Source organism: Protopterus annectens, chromosome 2.part1, assembly GCF_019279795.1.
Source record: "Protopterus annectens isolate FY-2018-M chromosome 2.part1, PAN1.0, whole genome shotgun sequence".
In the NCBI taxonomy this organism is placed as follows: Eukaryota; Metazoa; Chordata; order Ceratodontiformes; family Protopteridae; genus Protopterus; species Protopterus annectens.
The window spans coordinates 973480890-973503946 of NC_056729.1; positions in this window are offsets into that span (position 1 = coordinate 973480890).

A 23057-nucleotide genomic window follows, 5' to 3' on the forward strand; every position below is an offset into this window, starting at 1 on the left:
CACCAAAGTACTATATGACCATTTATATAGCTGAATGGAATCAGGAATGCCAGACAGGATGAAATCCTCCACCTCAAGAAAGAGTAAACCTGTCTGGTGGACATCTACAACAAATAAACTCTATAATAAAAGGGAAAAAAAATTGCTGTCCAGGACCAAGAAGGAGCAGGTGCCTAATTGGAAGCAATCTTTCCTTAGCCTGAACAAGCAAATAAGAGCACTAGTGAAATCCTTCAAACCAAACTTGAAGTCCAAACTGGCCAGATTTGCTAAAGACTGCCATAAGGCCTTCTTCACATATGTCCACAATATCAAGGGAAGCACCCAGATCTACTCAGAACTGGTAGTCAAGGACACCACATACACAAATGCTTTAGATATAGCCAACCTACTGGCACACAGGTTCAGTGAAAACTTTACTCCTCTGTCCCCCCATCAGTAAAACAGGACATCCCCCGTACCTGCCCCCTCCCCTTATCTCTAGGGAACAAGTCATCAGTGCCCACTCTAAGGCAAAAATGCAGCCTCCATGGGACCTGATAACATCCCAGGCTGCATCCTACATGAACTCAAGCAGGAACATGCAGCACCATTAGATACCCTATTCAACCAAAGCCTGAGTACTGGTTTTGTCACAGATGAGTGGAGGACAGCTAATGTCATCCCTTTGCACAAAGGTGGAGTGTCCACCGATGCAGGAAATCATAGACCCATCAGCCTAACTAGCTGATCTGCAAGGCCATGGAGCAGATTATCATGGTCCTCATTAACAAGGACATTGGCAACCTCTAGACACTTGATCCCACACAGTTTGGTTTTGTCAAGGGGAGGTCATGCCTGTTAAATTTGGTCAACTTCTTTAAGACACTCACCAAGGCCATAGACAAGGGGAAGACAGTGCACACCACCTATCTTGACCTTGTCAAAGCCTTCAATACTGTTCGCCACTCAGGTATAATAGATAAACTCTCCCAAATAAGCATCAATCCATGTGTTACCAGATGTGTAGCAAATAGATCCCAACTAGTCAAAACAGGAGAAGACACCTCAATTAGTAGACCCATAACAAGCGGTATACCCCCAAGGATTGGTCTTGGGCCCCTGCTGTTTGGGATATACCTCTCAGAGGTGCAGGTGAAATCTAGTGGGCTATGGCAGACCAAGTCTGCAGATGACTACAAGCTGTGTGTTGTCATTAACTCCCCTAGTGATGTGGACATCCTCCAAGAGGGTCTCACCCAAACAAATGACTGGTGACAGAAACATGGCCACAAACTGAATGCTAAAAAATGCATCATCGTCCCTTTTAGGGAGAGTGACATCCCCACAAATTATCACATTGATAAGGTCCTAAGCATGAAGTCAGTCTTGAGGGCCTTGGGCACCCAGGTTGATAGTAAACTGACTTTTGACCACCATATTACCTCTGTTGTATGGAAGGCTTTCTACATGGCCCACGTCATTAGTAAGGGTATCTCATCCAGGGACATGGTGGTCATAACATCCCTGTATTCTTCCCTTCTAAGACCCATTATTGAGTACAATGCCCCTTTCAGCACGTACCTCACAAAGCACATGCAGCAGCTGGAGAGACTACAGCAGAACTCAGGGCCTCAAACATCTACCCTACACAGATAGGCTAAAAGCCCTGCCCCTCTACTCAGTTTCCTACAGACTCCTCAGAGATTAACTCTGTCTGGCATACAAAGCAATCTCAGACCCTGCCCTGAAGGGACCGCTGCATATCTGCAAGTCAAGCTCCATTCGAGTCACACACATACGCTACCTCAACCTGGTCTGTGACATCAATAGGACTTGTTGGTGGGACAGATTTGTGTCCCAGAGACTCCCCCTTTTGTGGAATAGACTCCCTCTCCATGTAAAGTAGACTATCTCATTAACCCTTTTTAAGTGCAACCTGGATAAATGGATGGGAAACAGAAAAAACACCCCTGGGATTCCACCGGTTTGCTATCATTATGTCGACGTGCATTTGCACGGCTATGAAGTATTCGAACATCAGATGTTCGAATACTTCATATTACGGCAGGTGACATGAGCGAAGGTTTGCATTGCGAATGAACTGTGCATTCGCAATTCTAACTTTCGGTCATGGGAGGGGATCGCGGTACAGTGCGGTTAGGGAAATGCATCCCTTTCCTCACTGTAGTGCGATCTCGGAGTTGGAATATTAAGTTGGGGGGTGTGGGGGGCACAGCCCCCCACAGTAGGTGCAGGGGCAGCCCCTGCATAACTGTGTGTTCGGTTAGGTAGGTAGGTGATTATGGGAAGGGTGGGCATGCTGTGTATCACCGTAAATGTCACAAGTGACATTTTCGACAATACACCCTTGTTTTCGAGTTTACTATTATTCGAAAATGTTCATTTTCGATGCATACATTTGAAAATAAAGACATTATTTATTTTTACTTTTGAATTTATGATAGTAAACCAATTCCACCTGTATCCCTGCTGGACAGTGGCATAGGGTGCTGTATTGTTGGAACATGGGTTAAATTCTTGGCTAGGCTTGTAAGGGCCTCAGGGCCAATAGCCTAGTAACTTTCTATGATCCTATGTGGTGTATCCTTCATAAGATGGATCAGTACCTCTATTATTGATATTTAAGTGGGTAAATTGCCACTTGTTATGCAACAGAGGTTCTGACAGCTAGATCTGCTTGGCTACATAGCATCAACCATTTTTATTTGAAAGCAAGTGTATTGACATTTCTGCATGTATGATGGCAAAGTGTTACAGCCTCTGCACAAAATTCAGAGCAGGTAATAGAAAGACACACTGTTAAAGCCCAAACTGAGTCCAGACACACTAACCTTCAGATAGGTACTCCTACTGTACACTCCTGCCACAAGTATACGGGGGGGGGGTTTCTCCAAACACAGATGTCATCTTCTTCTTCCTATTCTTTTGGATAGTATCATTAGAGCTCACCACAGCAGATCATCTGTTTCCATTTCTGTCTGTCCTCTGCATCTTGCTCTGTCACATCAACCACCTGTGTGTCCTCTGTCACCACATCCATGAACCTTATCTTAAGCCTTCCTATTTTCTTCTTACATAGCACCTCCATCCTTAGCATCCTTCTCCCAATATACGCAGCATCGCTCCTCAGTGCATGTCTAAAACAATGTAGTCCCACCACTCTGTCTTTGTCTCCAAACTGTAAAACATGAGCTGGCACTCTAATGTGTGGTTAATACTCCTATCCATCCTCAGTACCCACAATGCAAAGCATAACATCTGGGACTCTGCCAACACCTGTTATGACTCCTGTCTTTTTGTCAGTGGCACCATCTGCAATCCATATGACCTAGCTGGTTTGACCACTATCTTGTAGACCTTTCCTTTCAGTCTTATTGGTACCAGTATATCAAAACTCACTCCTGACACTCTTCTCCATGCACTCCACTCTGCATGCTTTCTCTTCTTCACCTGTCTTCCACATTCACCATTGTTCTTGAACTGTTGCTTCAAAGTATTTCCTAACCATTCCTCTATCCTCCCTCTCAGTCACACCCATATATTCTTAGTTCTTTTGACCTTCATTTCTCTCCTCTGTAGAGCATATCTCCACCTCCCCAGGGTCTCATAAACCTGTTCCCAACTCTCAATACAGATCGCAATATCATCTGCAAAAATCATAGTCCACGGGAACTCTTATGTGATCTAACATGTCAACCTGTCCATCACCATTGCAAATATGATGTCTGTGCATACAATAAAAGGAATGTGTTATCTATCTTATATAGGATGTGGTGACATCTACCCGTCTGTCAAGCCAGTGTGTGACCATGGCATGTTGTGATGTATACATATCCAATAATCGGATATAGCTGATGACACCAGCAGTGTCTGTTGAAAACAAGAGGACAATGTCCCTTAGACTGCTGTAAAATACTCTTTGCAACATCAAGTCATATACATACACACCTAGTTGACTGCAGTGAGAATAGAACCCCTACCTATCTAAGTTTACATATTACAGATCAGAGTACTTAACATATATGCCACCACACAAGCTTGATTTCACTTGCACTGTGGGTCATCTTATGTTAGATGACATCAGCAGACCACATGGAGGAAAAGGGTTTGGAGGACTTTCTAGAGTGTATGTTTGTGCAAACACAAAAACAGTGCAAAATTGTGCCATTTGAAAAGTCACTGTGGGATACATACTTAAACCATTCTTTATAGAGACACACACACGCACACACCAAGTTGGCTGCAGTGAGAACAGAACCCCTACCTACCTGTAGGCTTACATACTAGAAATCAGAGTACTTAATGCACACACCACAGCACAAGTCTGATTTTAACTGGACTGCAGGTGATCTTATTGTAGATGACATCAGCAGGCCACATGGGGGACAAGCGTTTGGAGGCCTGCTTTGACTGGATGTTTGTGCATGCACCAAAACAATGGAAAACCATGCCATTTGTGAAGTTAGATTGGGACACACACACACACACACACACACACACACACACACACACACACACACACACACACACACACACACACACACACATGGGCAGTTGACTTCAGGGAAGTTAGAACCCCTACCTATCTATGGTTATGGACTTCAGATCAGATTCCTTAATGCATATGCCACAGCTCAAGTCTGAATTATGTAGGACTGCTGGTGAACTTATACTAGATAACATAACCAAGCCACTTGTTCAATAACAGCTTGGGAGGCATGCATAGTCACATTGCTTCATAGTGTCATCTGAGGCTAGTAGCTTAACAGACAAATACTGTTTAGTAGCCTAGTTGTGTAACAACAATAGCCTTATTGAGCCTATTTGTCTGTTTGTGTTTTGATGAGCATGCCTGTGAGCACCATTGACTGGCCCTGTCCATTAGGGAGAACACAAAATCATATATTACAGCATGTACAGTAGTTGATAAATGTGTGGAAAACTCAAGGTGACCCAAGGTTGTTGTGCTTGTTGGTGTTGTTGCTGGTGGGTAAACAAAGGGATGGCTTGTCAATATCTGTACATAAACTTACACTTTGTCCAGAATTTGCAATGTTTCCATGTGTAGTCTTAGGATAGACATGGCGCCTGAGAATGATAGGGCACCATACCTTTCAACTGTCCAGATTTCTGCATAATGTCCAGATGTTTGACTTATATTTTTAGTCTGTTTCCCATGTTATTATGGCTTTCTGGTAAATCAATGGCAAATCATTGAGAAATGATGTCAGAAAATATTGGCAGACATCTGCATTTCACATGTCATATCCTACAGAAAATTCATGCTAATGCAACACCTGTTAAACTACCACCTTTCTATTTTTATTAGTGCAACATTTAAAAAGTGTCCCTTTGTCCCCCCATTAATTGTGGCTTTGTTCTGATTACCTGTGGTATGTAGGGCACTATAGACACACACACACACACACACACACACACACACACACACACATATATATATATATATATATATATATATATATATATATATATATATAAATGCATCAGATTTGTGCTATGGTTAACTATGTGTATATGCATGTGCCTTTGCCTTTTCTTTTACTGTTTGTGTGTAGGTAAGCATTGAGCAAATGCGACATCTGAGACTTACTATTATGTAATGTATACCTGTTACTACAGCCCACTCCTGTCTGTGCTCCAGGCTGGTATTTCCAGATTACTAATGGCAATAATTGAATGTATCCGGTGTCTGTCGTTGACAGTCACACATAAATCCTATTTCCTGTTTCACTGTTTCTGCACTGCTGCACTCCATGCAAATCAGCTAAGCCTTATCAAAAATGTTTTAAACATGTGGTGCATTGTGCAAATGTGGAATTAAGACAAAGTTGATAACAGTATGGGACACAGAGTCACAGTCTGTTAAACAACCTATTGCTAGTACACATCCAAAACCACTACTTATATCAGGATTAAAACCCTCAACAGCATTACAGCTTTATCAGACAGGATGGCTGCCTTCAACCTTTTAGCCACAGATGCAGCTTGCCAGAACAGGGGTCATTCATCACACACCCATCTGCATAGAAATGTACACTGCTGTACATGAGTTACCTAACACATACAATATATGATCAAATCTATAGTATTCTCTTGGAAATGTAGGAGATAATAACTGTGACAAACACTCATATACCATTGGCTTGGGGGTAGCATAGATGAGTTACTGTTATGGCAGTTACAGGTGGACACCCCTGTTTTGGGGAGGGGGTGGAGAAACAAACCACATCTACTGTTAGGATACAGCCAAGTCTGAAGTCAGACACTGCAATGTGCAGCCTCACTTTCTAACTTCTGTCTTGAATAATGTAACAGTAATCTACTGCAGTAGGACTGCATGACAGTTTAATGCATAAGGCCTACTAATTACAAATGGACACATACTAGTAAAGTAGTGTAAGTAGTCACATGTTACTTTAATTTCTCTACAAATATACCACTATTCACTTGCATACTGTACCAAGTTCATACATGCAAAATATATACCATAATACTGTACAAGACAACAGTGTAGGTTAAGGACCTACCGTGCAAATGCAGTGGTTGATACAACTGTAGTGCAGGGCTGACTCTGTCTGATGCAAGCAGTACACAGCCAATACATGGATAGGTACAGGTTGTGTGAGTTGCCTGGCATCATTTTTAATGTACTGTATGTATGTGAGTAGGAGAAAGGTATTAGTCCCTAGGTCACTAAGTAGTCAGTGATTGTGCTAGGTGTTGTCTCTTAGCCAAAGCAAGGGCATACTGGGCATGCCTATGTCTGCCTACAGGGACAGCCGCTGGGGGTTCCTTCTCTGAGTCCTCCTGTGACTGTGGTGACCTAGACATTGGTGGGGGGATGTGTGTCCCTTCCCCTTGCTGATCCTGCTGCAGCCATTTCCATAGGATCAGATTGTGGAGCATAGCACATACTGTAAATATTTGTGTACATGTGCATGAAGTATACTGCAAGGCTCCACTAGATATATCTAAGCACCGGAACCATGACTTCAGCAGCCCAAACACATGCTCTATGATGTTCCTAGTTTGTGTGTGTGCCTAATTATGGCATTCTTCCATGGGTTTGTGTGCATTTCTGATGGGTGGTATCATCCACGGTTCCAGGGCATAGCCAGCATCCCCTTGTAAATGGCCCTGTGGGATGTTCCCCCTAGCAAACACAGCTGTGATGCGTGCCAGATATGGGAGTCGTGATAACTGCCAGGGTTACCAGCACACACATTCAAGATAATCTGGGCATTGTACATGACCAGGCAGTTGATGGAGTGCTATCCCTTGTGGTTAATGTAGATTCTACCCTGCTCACCAGGTTGTGCTTCGATGTGTACATGAGTACAATCTGTGGCACCCAGTATTTCAGGGTAGTGTGCTACATGGTAGAACTATTCATGGGTTCAGTGTTCCTGGGATGATAAATACACATTTAAAATGTTTATTGTTTATTTATTATATTGTTACTTATCACACTATTTATACTGTTTTTAAAAGTTGTTGATATTAAATTTATGTATTATTTATTTCATTTGCCATGTTTACTGTTGTTTATGTGGTATATTAGTGAGCATAGTTGCCTTTTAAGCAGCTGACCTGGGTTTGATTCCCAGTTAATGCACTATTTTTAACTCATGCTTTTTAAAATCCCAGGAACATTAACCCATGAATTAGGCATTATTTTATTTGTATTGCACTATTGATTGGCTGTAACAAAGAAAGGTGCGTCTTCTGTTACACATTTAAACTTTATTCATGTTAGTTTGGTTTGTCTGATGAAGTTTCATTAAGTCATGAGACGAAAGAGCTTACAATATTTTATTTGAATGTTTCTCTAATAAAAGATTGCTTTACATCTGGATTTACTTCATTTTCAAAGTTTTTGTAGATTTTTTTCATGGAATTTTAAACTTGCTGACCCACAACAATCCTTGCTTCAGCTTGCTGTTTTTGGTTTGTTCTGTTGCCTTTTGATTTTGAATATTCTAAGGGATACACATGCCTTGGTTTCCACTGGTAGGAGTTCCCCTTGGTTGCCTCTGGTGCTGAGTTGAGGGTGTCAGAGTTCACAGAGTTCTTGTAATGTGCCCCTGTCCACCCTGTAGCGCTCTACAATCTCCAGCTCATGTAGCACCTCTAAGGTTACCCTGGACCTGAACACTTTTCTCCTTCTCAGCCTAGGCCTATTGCCAGCAGCACCAGCAGCACTGACTTCAGCCTCTAGCACATGCAGATGTAAAATAGCTGCAGCAACCCCTAGCATTATCTCAGTTAAAATTTCCAAGTCTCTACTCCAATGTTCTTGAAGTATCGAGGGAAATTCAGAATGTCGGCTGTATGCATACCTTATACATTTCCTGAGTAGGTCCACCACGTGGGATTGGCTAATTAAGATGGAATTCACCTGCTTAGGATATAAACATTATTTAAAGGTCCTGTTTCAGTGCTCAGTAGTGTGCTGTGTGCACTGGCATGCAGCAGAGCGCAGCTGTGCAAAACTAAGGTAAGGCATGGAAAAATTTTATATTTTCATCCCTGTTGTCATGAAACTTACAGAAGACACTAATTACACTTCATTTATATAAACTGTAATGTCAGAAGAGTATGAGAAAAGTTGTCATATCTTGAGCTCAGGACCATCTACACTCTACTCCAATACCAAACACCTGTTACCACAGGAGTAGTAATGCAGAGTCCCATAACTGGAGGCTATTAGCAGAGCGCAGCCCCACTTACCGGGTTTTCACAATGCCTAGTGGTGCTCAGCATTATGAATTGAATGCATTTAGGTTCCATTTTTGGATGTCTAGCTCATGTCTGATACCTGAGTGGTCTGGTTGTGCAAACAAGGTATGCATCACCCAAACCATTTGTGGCAGGTGGTGCACTGCGCAAACACGTACTATACACCCCCCCCAATAAGAAAAGTGACCTGACACACCTCCCTGGTGTCATCATTATGTATGGGAAACATAAACACTGTATAGGGGCTTACACTAAGTGAAAATCCCTAAAAGGTTCCTGCTTTTTGTGATTCAACAAATCTACTGAATTTTGCACTCATCTGAATAGTAACCGTGATGACAGACTGTAATCTACATGGTTGGTAGGCATGTAAGCTGGGCAACAGTACGGGAGCACAAATTTAAAGACACAAGGCAAGGTATTACTTTACCTATTGTGACACTACATTTTACTCCTCTTTCACATGACATTTCCGGTATTCATATTTAAAACGTTTTGTGGCAAGTAGCACACTGTGCAAACATGAGGTAAAAAATAATATAAAGTTATAGCAATCTGACACCCCCCCCCCTTTCAGACATCCACAGTGTATACATCACCCATTATAGATGTGTTTCATTCTATCCATCTTTCTGAACGTTTACATGTCCTTGTTTCTGTGTAGACTACTACCAACATGGACACGGAGTCTACATGGTTGTGTTTGAGGTTGGTGAGTCGCTCCACCTTGCTGTTTCACTTCCTTAGCATTAATTTCAACTACTTATGCTGAAATTTACATTCCACAAAGGTTTTTGCTATTGCACATGGGTTGGTGTGATTGAGCACCACTACATGGAGTTTACTGAATGGAAAACTCACTGAGCTCATGTTCGCATCACTCTGCGACTAGCACATGGAACAAGTGACCCTGTAAGCTTTTGAATTTGCACTCATGCATGCACGCATGTGTGTGTGTGTGTGTGTGTGTGTGTGTGTGTGTGTGTGTGTGTGTGTGTGTGTGTGTGTGTGTGTGTTTGTGTGTGTGTATATGTATGTTTGTGTGTGTGTGTGTTTATGCTGATGTAGAGTCTTGAAGGAAGGAATTTTTCCTGTTTATACAAAGAACAGGAGTGGTACACAGGATGAGGAATAACAAACATTAAGTATCCGCTACTGCTGCAGTCTCATTACCCATTTGTTTCTTTCTTTTTACTTCCTGCCTAACAAAATGGACAGTTATTACCATTCTTTCTGGTGTGTATGGCATAATTTTATTAAGCCCAAACATAGTTTCCAAGCACATGGTTGAGACTCTCTCTCTCTCTCTCGCGCACACACACACACACACACACACACACACACACACACACACACACACACACACACACACACACACACACACACACACACACAAACAGAGTCTGCGATTCATAGACAGCTTGAATAGTATACAACATACATTTTTGCTATAAGTGGGAATGTGTACGCTGTTGCAGACCAGTGATGATTCATAATCCCATGTTGAGCTCAAACTCACTGAGCTCAAATGTACAACAGAAGTGATTGCATAATGAAATGCAGATGAAATAGAGTAGGGAAATGACATTCCAATGAAATGCAGATGCATGCTAAGTGAACCTAGGCTCTGTTCATAATTGTATCTGAAAGAAATCATGTAGTATTAAAAGGATGCAACTATTTTTTCCCATATGTGTTGTCTTATTGCATTATCCTGAAGAGGTATTAGGATCTTAATTTTTGGTGACTGTATTAATTCTTTTAATTGTTACTGTTCTGTGCTTTTATACTTTCTGGTCTTAATGCCTTACCAGAATTTTACCTGAAATTATCATTAGATTTTATTATTGCTTTTTTGATACTACATTTACTTTTTGTATTCTTGTACATTATTATACTTGTTTTGGTGTTCATTAGCATGGCTAGTGTTGTTCAGACTGAACCTACACATTAGAGAAAATCATTTCTTCTTGGTTCACATCCGTTTGTCAACCCCCTCTCCCAATTTTCCTACACCTATTTTATAAATGTGTAGATGTTTCTAATATAAGCATTTACAGCTGCCAGTGTGAATTCCCCTGGAGGGTCATCTCTCCCCTACCTCCTCTGGAGTGAAACATTAAAGTCCTGGTCTTTGTATGTTACCCAGCATCATTTAATTTCCATCTCAGAAGTGAGAATAAAGTCTGACAGAATAAAGATTATAAAAGATAACAAACTGCAGAAACGGATATACTGCATATAGGATGGGTAGCCAAAGAACAGAGGGGATGTAACAGGTGGTATTGGCCATTAGGATTCCTTCCAGGAGGAACCAAACATTTGGGGTAATGTTATATTCACAGTAATGATACCTGATGCACTGGAAAGTAAAAGAACATGATGTGCTCATTTACCTCTTCTGGGCATGAAAGTTTGTGAAAGAAAGACCAGAGAGTTGTTTTACTGGCTAGGGATCAACACCAAGACATTCACAACAACATGTGGCATTTACAAATTAATGGATGGTAAACAAAATAAAGAATCACTTTATTTCCATAAATTGCCAACGTGATCTAAGTATAAGGTGAGTACAAATGTATTTACATTTGAGAATAAAGACTGCGTAATATTTGATTACTGTGGTTATAATTTTTAGGATATTGACTATCTGTTGGTCACTAAATAAACTGTGGCCATTCATAACCCCTAGACACACATTTCCAGAGGGATCATGTCAGACTGTGTTATTTCTGAGAAAAGACCAGTATTTCAATTAAAATAAAAAAAAAAGAAATATATATATATAATTAATAAATCAACAAAATTTGTGAATTTTAGCCCAAAACTCTTCACTAGTTCCCAAACAGTAATGAGAAGACCAAGTCTGCAATTTAAAAAACATCTGAAGATAATGAGCTTTGCAGCTACTCAAGACTTGCAGGTTAGACCATCTCGGTGCACCTTCTCCCCAGTTTATAGAATGTTCTCTAGAAGAACTTAAACATTTCTGCCCACCAAGAATTGCCTGTTGCAATGAGAAGTAATGGAAACAAGGAGCAGATTAATTCAGAACAAGGAATCATCATGCAGTGCATTAAACAGGACCACAAAGAACAGGTACTCTGAAGCATGGTGAAACTGTTACTGTTCAGCTAATGCTAAAAGAGACTGACTGGAGGAAAGCAACGTAAGTGGGTAGCATTTTTTTTAAATTAAGCTGGACGATGAAACCATGCTAAAAAAGGAATCATCAGCATCTTGGAGCACTGCATACCCCAATATTTCAGGAAGATATTTATCTAGTGATAGGTAAGACAAGGAAACTGCCTCAGTCTGTTCCAATTCAATTAGTGATCTAACTACACTGTCTACTAGATGTGGGTGCAGGATGATTAGGCTACACAATCAAAAATACTATTTAGAATGAGTCAAGAGAAAATGCTCTATACTTGAGTCTTTATTTACCGGGAAGTACTCCACTAATATGTTATTGCATTTAGGAAAACATTTTAAAAAGAAAAGGGATGTTGCAATATGTGTTAGCAATATTGATAAAGAAGGGGTGTACATGCTTCATCGATGCATTTTAAGCATAACCCAGATTCTTAGCTTGTGTGTTTGTGTGTGTGTTTGGCCGAGACTTTATTTATTTATTCTTTGTTGACTGGGGGTAGGGAGCTGATCCAACTGGCCCATTTTCAAGCTCAGCCTAAGAGGGTACAAGTAAAGATAAAGCAAAATGTGCATACAAGACCAGGTTAAGTTGTTCTTCTTTCGGCTTTTCCCTGTTAGGGGTTACCACAGCGGAACTCCGGTCTGATAATGATTGGCAGCAGATTTTTTTGTGAGTGCCAGGTGCCTGCTCGACACTCAACCTTCAACGAAGGTGCGCCCATTCTACGCATGTCTTTCGAACACCACTCGACTGCGGGAAGGACATGCAGACTCCACACAGAAGGAGCTCCAGCCGAGAATCGAACAGGAGAACCTCTTTCTGTGAGGCAACAACGCTACCGCTGAACCACTGCAGCTTATAGAAAAACACAGAATTAGTGAAAGATGAAAATATAAAGCCACCTAAAGAAAGCCGCATTGCACTTCTGTCCAAACCTTGCATTGCTAAGCAGCAGTAAGTAGCAATACAGACAGATGTGAAATATCTAAATTAGTACAATTAGCCCTTAAGTGCAGCTAGCCATACTTAATGGGACTTAATTAAGCCATACCACAACTAGGAAAGTGGAGAGACCCATGCAGTGAAAGCCATACCCAAAAGTTTAGCAGACTATCCGCAGAGCAGTCACGTGTCACATTGCTCCATATTGCAAGAACAGAAAATGTGAACCTACCCACAGTGACATAAAGTATACAGCACAACATGCATTAGTAAAACTACATGTGCTTACAAGTTCCTTGGCAAAGTAGCAGGAAATGGCACAGAACTCTACACAGCCATACAGTATTTGCGACTAAAGAGCTGTGGTGGCCACATATGCGGACACCTGTCAGATGCATAAAAGGGAAGAAAAGGGGTACATAGAGAGGTAGGAAGAGGAGAAAGAGCAAGCAAGGTGTCACAGAAAAGGCAACATATATGAATATTCAGGAATGGGGGGAAGATAGGGTCTCATGTTGTTTTTATATGCACAGAAGGGAAGAGGGGTAAAAGGGAAAGCAGGGTAGGAAAGAGAGCAGACACACACACATGCACGCACTCACATAGAACAGCACAGGAAAACAGGGACAGAAGTACAGACATTAGGCCGGGAAGACATGGGAATGATGTAAATAAACAGCGAAGGCAGAGAAGGTAGACAGATTGTGACAGTGAGATATGAGCTATGAGCAGGGTATGGTTTATGACAGAAGAGGAATGGAGTGCACATGGCTGGAGATCAGGTGATATATCAGCAGCACCAGAAGCACACCATCTGCTACCATAACCCAGAGGGATATTACTGGGCTCCATTGCCATGAAATGGATCTTCATGGCCAGTGCTATAAGTCACACCCTCTCCTGGTGACCAAGTGGCAGGAGCTCTTTTGGCAAGCAAGTATGCAATCTGCTCCAGGAGGCACTCCATTCAGGCCATATACTGCCAACTACTCTCTCCACTTCGGGCACTGCTACTCTCTTCATCTGGAAGTGGGCCATCTTAGGTTGCCTACCTGCCACTGAGGGGCCAATGTTCTCCTCCATTGAAGCACTCCCAACCTCAACACCCTCTTATTGGTGAAAACTGGCAAAGGAACCAAGGTATTGCGAACAAATAGAGGGAGAAGGGTAATAGAATGGGAAGAGACCAAGAATGTATTTGGACTGCAGGTTAGAGACTGCCTTCCCTATTAAGGATTGATATCAGAATATAGGCAAACAGAAAGAAATAAGGGGGTCCTAAATTAAATACCAGTGCTGGTAGAGTTTTTAGTAGAATCTAGAACAGAAGCTGCCATTAAAGAAGGAATAATTAATAGAGCATATAAAATAGTGAATGATAACTATAAGAATTAATCCGAAGAGGTTGGAAAGGATTGGGAAGAGAGACTGGATAAGCAATTCACAAAGAAACAATGGGAGGATATATGTATGTCACCCAAATGTGCAATAAAATCTAGAAGATTTATGATTTTTGCTTGGAAATGTTTATATAGATATTTTATACCCCAAGTAGACTCCAGAGAATTTTTCCTTAGATAGACACCAAATGTTTGAAGTGTGACATGTTGGAAACAGGTAACTGGGAACATATTTTTTGGGAGTGCGGTGGGTTGGTGGACTTTAAGGATTCCCTGCGGGATGCACTGTTGGAGATGCTGGGTAGGCAGATTGGTGTGATGAGGGAGATGATTTTTCTGAGCTATGGTGCAGAATCGGAATTGCCTAGACATGGTAAGGCCTTGCTGTGTCTAATTATGGTGGCTGCCAAAGAGCACTTGCTAGAAAATGGAAATCAAAATCTAAACCAACTATATTAGAAAAAGTGAATATAGTAAGAGAGAGAAATCACTGGAAATGAGATCTTTACAAAAGGTTGAGGGCAAACTACACAGGAAAAAAAATGGGAATTGTGGGAACAATACATACAGAGGAGGAATGAGGTTTAAAAGAGGGCAGGCTTAAATGAGCCATCTAATGTTTGACAAAATGATTGGTAGATTATAACTGATATATAATGTTTGCAATCATGTGTGTGTCAGTATGGTTTGTAATGTAAAATACTTGCAACTAGGATTGTGTCGGCCTAGTTTGTTTTCATTTATATAAATGTATGCTTGCTTATGTCAAAAGTGATGGTTTAATAAAGATATTCCTTGTTTAAAAAAGGGGGCAGGAATGGAATAATTTATGTAACGTTGCTTAGGTTATATGATATATAGCAATATATGTGAAGTATAATGTTTGTTAATGATAATTTAATACAGTTTGATTATTTAGCATACATGTATATTTGCCTGTGTCACAAGTAATGATTCAATAAAGGTGTTTAAAAAAATCACCATGTTTCTTAGCCACAGCCTCAGCTGGTGCAGGATGTGGTGAAGGTGCCTGCTGAGCAAATCTATCATTAAGATCTGCAGTGAGAAGTCACAATGGTAGGTTTGCAGTATGTGAACCTGACTTGACAATGGACTAAAAATGTTTAAAACACGTCAGCACTTCTAAATGGAGCTAAGCATGGCTGACCAAAATGTTCTCCTGCCTCCTGCAGTAAGTGATATGACTGTTGTCTCATCACATTCATAATGAAAAAACAAATGCTGCATCAGAGAACTGTGAAAACTGTAAGGAAAGAAATGCTGGAAAACAGGTACATGTCACAGCCCCATACTTATATCCCCTTAGCTGTATAACAGGCAAGTGTGTACTCCTTGAGCATACATCACTATACATAAACAGAAGGCGGCACAGTTACATATGGGTACACCCCAGGTAGTGTGCATCCAGTAGGAGATGGAGCAGTTAAATTCCACTTCAGAAAATGATGATGCAGAAATCAACATGATAGTGGTCATATTACAAGAAATGCCATAACCAACACCACTTCCTGATATGGAACACCTAAACAATAACACACATATTTCGTAAGCTGACCTTCACAAATACATGCCAGTACTAACAACAAACCCAAATGTATAAGAAAATAACAGACGAGAAAAAAATACATTGCTATGCACTTACTGTATGATTCAGAGTACTGCTGCCTAACCTCCACTTCCCTTGTGTAAAGATTATCAAAGTTCCTGTGCCACAGGCCATCAGTGTGATTTATGCAGTCTTGTTATCCTGATGGTGCCTATGGTTGAAGACAAGTTCTCAACTAAGTCATACCAGGCATACACTCTCTTGAAAAGCCATCATAGAGACCCCATAGGCACTCCTTATAATGGCTATGAAGGAAATAATGCAGGTGCTGCATAGTGGGCAATAACAAATGCTGCATTCTCCTCAATCTACTGTGAAAATGGTGCCAGTTTTATGAGAAACAAAATGGTTGCCTGGGATTTGCAGTTACCATACGAAGTTAGAGTCATCACTACTGTAACACAGAGTTGCACAATAGGGTAACATGCATGCTCACATGTCTGCTGCATAAACTGATGGCTAAAAGAAATCAGGGTGAACATAGGTAGCAAACTGCACTTTAAGTCACAGACTGATATCAGCAAAATAAAGTAATTCATGCAAACTCATGCATCCGCACCTAATTTTCTTAAATGCTATATAAACAGACATAAACTTGCATTGCTTTAGAAGCACACTACCATTTCATATGTTAAGTTGTGCAGAGTTTGGAAACTACATTGGCTGTTTGGGCAACAGTATTGGAAGACATGGCAACAATTTCTGGACCAATAGTCAGTTCAGAGGGGTGCAAAATACTTGAAAATGTGTGTTAAGCTATTTTTGTTTTTCCTTCCAAGGATGTTCACCCTTACACTGTGATAATAATTCTGGTATCGTCCCCGGAGGAATGGGCATTGGTTTTGTGTTGTGTGCCCCAGTGGATGATTCACCAGGTTTGTACCACATTCAGCAGATTCCTGTACTGCAACACTGCAGATACAGACTGTAGAGTGATCAAAGCATATATTCTGCCTGTTTATTGTTATATGATTATCAGGAATCCAACCACATCAAGATAATAGCAGAGGTAGGGTTAGAATTGTATGATGTATGTTTCTTGGACATCCTTATCAGGCATGTTGCAGGGGTACAGTTTTGGCACAGGTACTAACGGTCACTTCAAGATGTCTTTTGCTGTGCGTTCACAGTACAGATTACTGTTATGAAGACATTGGTAGAGGTTGGGGCAGGACAACAGGCTGAAGTTTCCACATGTACAGGTGCTACTTCTGCTTATGTGACACAGGTACATGAGTTGCAGGCCACTGAAAGTCTCGCATGGTCTTTGTCTCACTATGCCGGTTGGGCATTAACCTCTTGTACAGGCTGAATGTTTTGCCTCACTCATAGGTGTACCAAGAGACAGAAAGAAACTACTGACCAAACTGCAGAAGTGTGCGAACCAAATACTCCACAATAAAACCACTGGTATACTGATGCTGTAGAAAATGGTGGTAGTCCAAAAGTAAAACAAAAAAGTTTATTGTAAGACAATAGAAAGCTGGTAAGCGCTTTCGTCCTCAACAAAAGAACTTCATCAGACAAATTAAAATCAAACACAGAACACCTTTTAAAGACTCCCTCTGTGCTTCACATGATAGTAGCCACTCCCCCAAGTAACAACAATTTAAAAGGGCAATACAAACTGTGATGTCAATGACAAAATGTTAAATAAATACATGTTTAAAAAAATATAAAAAGTATACAAAAAAAGATCATCCACTTCACAATTTTTTAAAAGAGCAATGAATAAAAATATAAATAATCATCTGCTTAAAGCTTTCAATTTTAAAAGGGAATTAACCTGGACAATTGTTCGCATTAATAACAACTGCCAGTATAATTCTCTCTTTTCTAGTAAGGCAGACCATGCACCTCCCCTGATATCCATTGTGACACCATCAATAACAAGAAAATTAAAAGTGTAGTTACTGTTCTCTGAGGTATGTTTATAGAAAGCATTTGTCTCTTTGCCTGTTCTTATTTCATACAAATGTTCATATATTCTATTTTTAAATTTTCTATCAGTTTTTCCAATGTAAAAACAATCACATAGGTTACAGAGAGCACAATAAATAATACGTTCAGAATTACAGTTATACTTATTTTTGATATGAATCTTAGTGTTGTTGATCATAAATACTGTTCCTTCCTTTATAAAGGGACAGTATCGACACATACCACACTTCAACATACGTCCATTCGAAAAATGATTCAGAGCATGTCTATTTGTCTGATGAAGTTCTTTTGTTGAGGACAAAAGCGCTTACCAGCTTTCTGTTGTGTTACAATAAACTTTTTTGTTTTACTTTGTGGACTACCAGCATTTTCTACAGCATCAATATACCAGTGGTTTTATTGTGGAGTATTTGGTTCGCACACTTCTGCAGTTTGGGCACTCATAGGTGTACCTAATGGTGCACACTGTCATCACTGGGTGAGGAATCTTCTCTGTCTCCCACCACTATGATGCTCCCTCAGTGGCTGCTACAGTAGATGAGTGCACACTATCTGAGGTGGATAAACTCACCTTTTTGCAGCCTCATAGAGGTGCCCAATGCCATCCCATGTTGATTGGCTCCTAACATGTAAAAGGTTCTTCTAATCAATCAACAGATTATTGCAATATCATTCAGGCACAGTCTGCTGCAACACAGATCAGCATGATTCTGATTTCTGTGTTGCATCGCATCTGTTATGACATCCAAGGACGCACTACTTATTGGTCTTCTGTGGTTTGTGCTGGGACATGCTGACAGTGGTGGATTAAATGCACTTTGCACTATGGGTGGTTTTTCAAACTATACCCACTACAATAATTTTTTGCGGGGCACATATAAACAAATATACTTTTTTGGGGGTCACCTTCCTGATTTAAGACTATTCAGACTGCTGCTATTATATTCCACTAAATGTCCATACCCATCAATTACAGTCACTTGGCGGTGTAGAGCTGAAATGTCTAATTTTGATTAACAAAATGGTCAAAGTAAAACATTTTGAAAGCACACAGTCTGTAAAACCATACTAATTACTGTTAATTTTCATCATGGCAGCTAGAGTAAGCCCTTCTCATTCACACACAGCCACCATACTCAGCAATTATAGCCACACTGCTGATGGTGAGCAAGCAATTATGCATCCTTTGGTTCACACAAACACAGTATTCCAATTTATTTCACACAAATGCACACTAATCCTCCAAAGCCAGACTTTTTAAACAAACAACAAGCAAACAAGATAGTAAGTTACTTTCATCCACAAATAGCTCCCATCCCCTTCCAGCAATTATAACTACTTTGCTGTATGCACCTCACCTGATTGTAATAAAACACATCTTAACCTGCTAAAACAAAAATTAGGAAATGAAGCCAACATGTATTGAGGGACAAAGGCCCATAATCAGAAATGGATTTCTATTTTATATTTCAAAAGTTACTAGAATAACATCTTTTGCATTAGCATGCATTTCATGATGACAGTGAAGCCTGAAACTCAAACATTAGTCATTATGTAGTGATTGCAGTCCTGAATGAATTGCCAGACGACCTAGATTTTATGAGTAACAGACCAGAAATAATCAGGGGCATTCTGTGAACTCAGGGACAGTTGGTAGCTGAGTCATTTCTACTTTGTTTCACATGATCACTAGCTACAAGTATTCCATCATACTTCACACAAATGCACATTAGTCCCACAAAGCCAACTGGTTAACTGAGTGAACAACAAGATGGTAAATTGCTTTCATCCACAAATAGCCACCATTCCCACTCGGTGGTTGTAGCCACTTTCCTGTGAATTCTTCAACTTATATTATGTCTCTATACCTCCTAGGGCAAGAATCTCAGACAATGCCAAAAGATAAAGAGAGACAAATGCCCCAAATCAGGGAAATATTTTAACTATTGCTCTTATGTAATTTGAATAGAATAACAAATGTTTGGCATTGTCATTCATTTTCCGAGTGATATACAGTGTGAAAAATCAAACATCTGTCATTATTTAGTGTTTGCAATCCTCAGTGGATTTGCCAGAAAACCACAAACATTATGAGGAACTGACCAAAAATATGAGGCGAAGTGAGGGTCATTCTATGAAATCAGGGACAGTTTCAATTTAGTTTCACACAGACAGCTGCCAGAGAGTAAATATTCCAATGTATTTCATACAAATACATACTAGCCCTGTAAAATCAGACTTTAAATTGAACAAACACCAAGAGGTTAAGATGTTTTCAAAGAAAACAGCTGACCCTTTATTTAGCAACTGCAATCCTCAAATACTGGCCAGACCAAAAATATGTGGCAAAGTTTGCGACATTCTGTGCAATCAGGGACAGATTTAACTTTGTTTCAAATAAACAGTAGCCAGCGAATAAATATTCCTTTGTATTTGTACAAATGCACAGTGGTCCTACAAAAGCCACATTTTAAACGGAGAAAATGACAACAAGATAAGTTATTTTCATCCACAGCTAGTCTCCCATTTAATGACTGTAATCCTCTGTGATTTGGTAGGAAACCCACAGATTGTATGTGGCACATATGAAAAATATGAGGCAAAGTCAGGGGCATTCCACAAAAGCAGGAACACTTTCAACATTGTATCATACAGACACCAGAGAATAAATGTTTCAACATAGTTCATACAAATGCACATTATTACAGAAAAGATAGAACTGGGGATTCAATTAACTCTGTGTAGTCTTTGCACTAAGCCTACATGAACTTTAATTGTTTGCAGAAGTGCTAATTGCATATTCATGCTGCTCACCACATTTAAATGTAAACAGCCTTTGTTTCATGGCCAGCAACAGTGTTGCCAGTCAGGAAACCATGTAAAGCAACACTAATACCTGAAAACATGTGTACCTTTTTACTTATGGGCAAACTAGATCTGCAGGAGTGCGAGGAAAGCCACAATGACTACCAAGTCAAAGTAAACTTTATTGTCAATCAAGATATACATAGCAGTGCAAACTGAACGAAATTATGTTGCTTTGGTCCTAGTGCAAGACATAACAATGAACAATGTTTGAGTTACAGTAAGACTAATGCACATGCAGTAATACTTAAAATATTAACAACACAATAAATTACCACAATTGAACAGGAAAATATTAAACAATATTATACCAGTAGGTATTGCATAGACTATGACTTCACATTGTGATTGCTTAGATATTGCACTTCATCATTTATAGTATGATATATTGTAATGTTCATATCGCATATGTATGGAGTGGTGACTCACTCCTGACTATTGCACATTCAGGAAGTAATAGCATAAGAAATCAATCTAACTGTATCAGTTACTGAAGCAATTTGTCAGAGTGATTACTATAGATGATACTTGACAGCAAGTGGCATATTTATCTGATTATTTGCTGTCATGTCACGGTTAATAAAGAAATATATATAGTTCCAACACATTACATGAAAGTATATACAGTGCAAAGTAGTGTGGAAATCTTTTTCAGGCATACTAAATAACCGTTTTGTGTAAATGATCAGTAAGGCTACATAGACTGCATTATAAATAAATAGTCAGGGGAAGTATGTGTTTTGAAAAGGGACACACAGATGAGTTGTAGAAATGAACACAGGGGAAGAGGATAGGTGAAACATGGGAATGCACAGCAGATAAGGGCATGTCAGTGAAGATAGCTGTGGCATGAATACTAATCACATATTGATATGCTACAGTACTGACTGCACAGTTATTGTATATTAAGTGACTCCCACAAAAGGTGGCATCTCAATGGAGAAGATTTTTTTGTGATATAAGTATCCTGACATGAACAATGGAGAGGACATATATCAGAGATGGTATATACAATGGGGCTGGGTGCATATTGTGAAACTGTGCAAAATGAGTTGGCTGAATATGAATGTAATGTCAGCATAGGTCTCAACCAAGTGGGACACATAGTAATAGGCTGATGGAAAACAGTAGACAGAAGCATGCACAATCATGGACAATATCAAAATAATTCCATCATTAATCCCATGTCTTTGACATAATATATGTGATTGTGAGTGATCATAGCTAGATCTGCAAGAACACACTTGTACAACTATTATCATTTGTCAGCAATCTCTATGGGGAATCAAAAACTCCTTCTGCCAAATTTCCCATCTGGTGGAGGTGTTAAGAGAGACACTGTTACTCCTGTATTTGAAATTAGGAGCAATCCTGGCTAGTTGACAAGTGTGCATGTCACATATATGCCACAATCCACACTTTCATGAATGTAACCCATGCCATCAATGTTATCTGTAAGCTATGCATTTACTTTGTGCATCACAGGAGCACATATCACACATGCATCTTGTATAACACCTTGAAGATGTTTCTGCATCATCTTACCCTAATGTTTATGCACTAAAAAGAATACTTAGGTATGGCAGATATGATGTGCGGGAGCTCATTATGTGAAAAGTGGTACACATTAGTAACATAGCCCTGGAAGATGTGTTGGGAGATACATGCAAATGGGTGCATTGTACTCAATTATTGGTGTGAATACAGCTGAGAACAATGGAACTATAATGCCCTTTGATATGGATGCACCACACATAATCAGGAGTTGTGCTACATACAAGGAACTAGTCCCCATTGGAGTCACTTGCTGGTGGACATTCTGCATACCATCTACCTGAGTATACAGGTCACATGCCACCTGGTCTGCTCATAGGTGTGTGCTGTCTATATTTTAATTATCTGGTGTATTTGCTTTCATAATGGAACTAATTCCCCATGATTTTCTTCACCTACCATGTCTCCATAGTTGTGGCAGCAATTCTTTGTGTGTGTTGATACTGTATACATTTTTCCATTACCACACTTGGATTCAAGGATTGTCCACAATTTGCATTCCTCCACAAAGCTGGCTGGGAAAAGGATGTTTAACTCAGTTTTGATGTCTGAGACTTAAATAATAGACAGAAAAGGGGCTAGCACAGAGCACTGAGGTACAGATCTGGTCACTGCACTCTAGATAGAGGTGACTTCACACACTGCAGCATATTTATCTGTTATGTGTGTGATCAAGTTGTCTACCCACTTAGTGACGTAGGAGTTTATGGTCACTTGAGAGAGTTTCTCTGTAATACTTGACTGTGAATTTGTGACAAATGCCTTGGCCAGATCAAGTTATACAGGATGATAGTATTGTCATCATGCA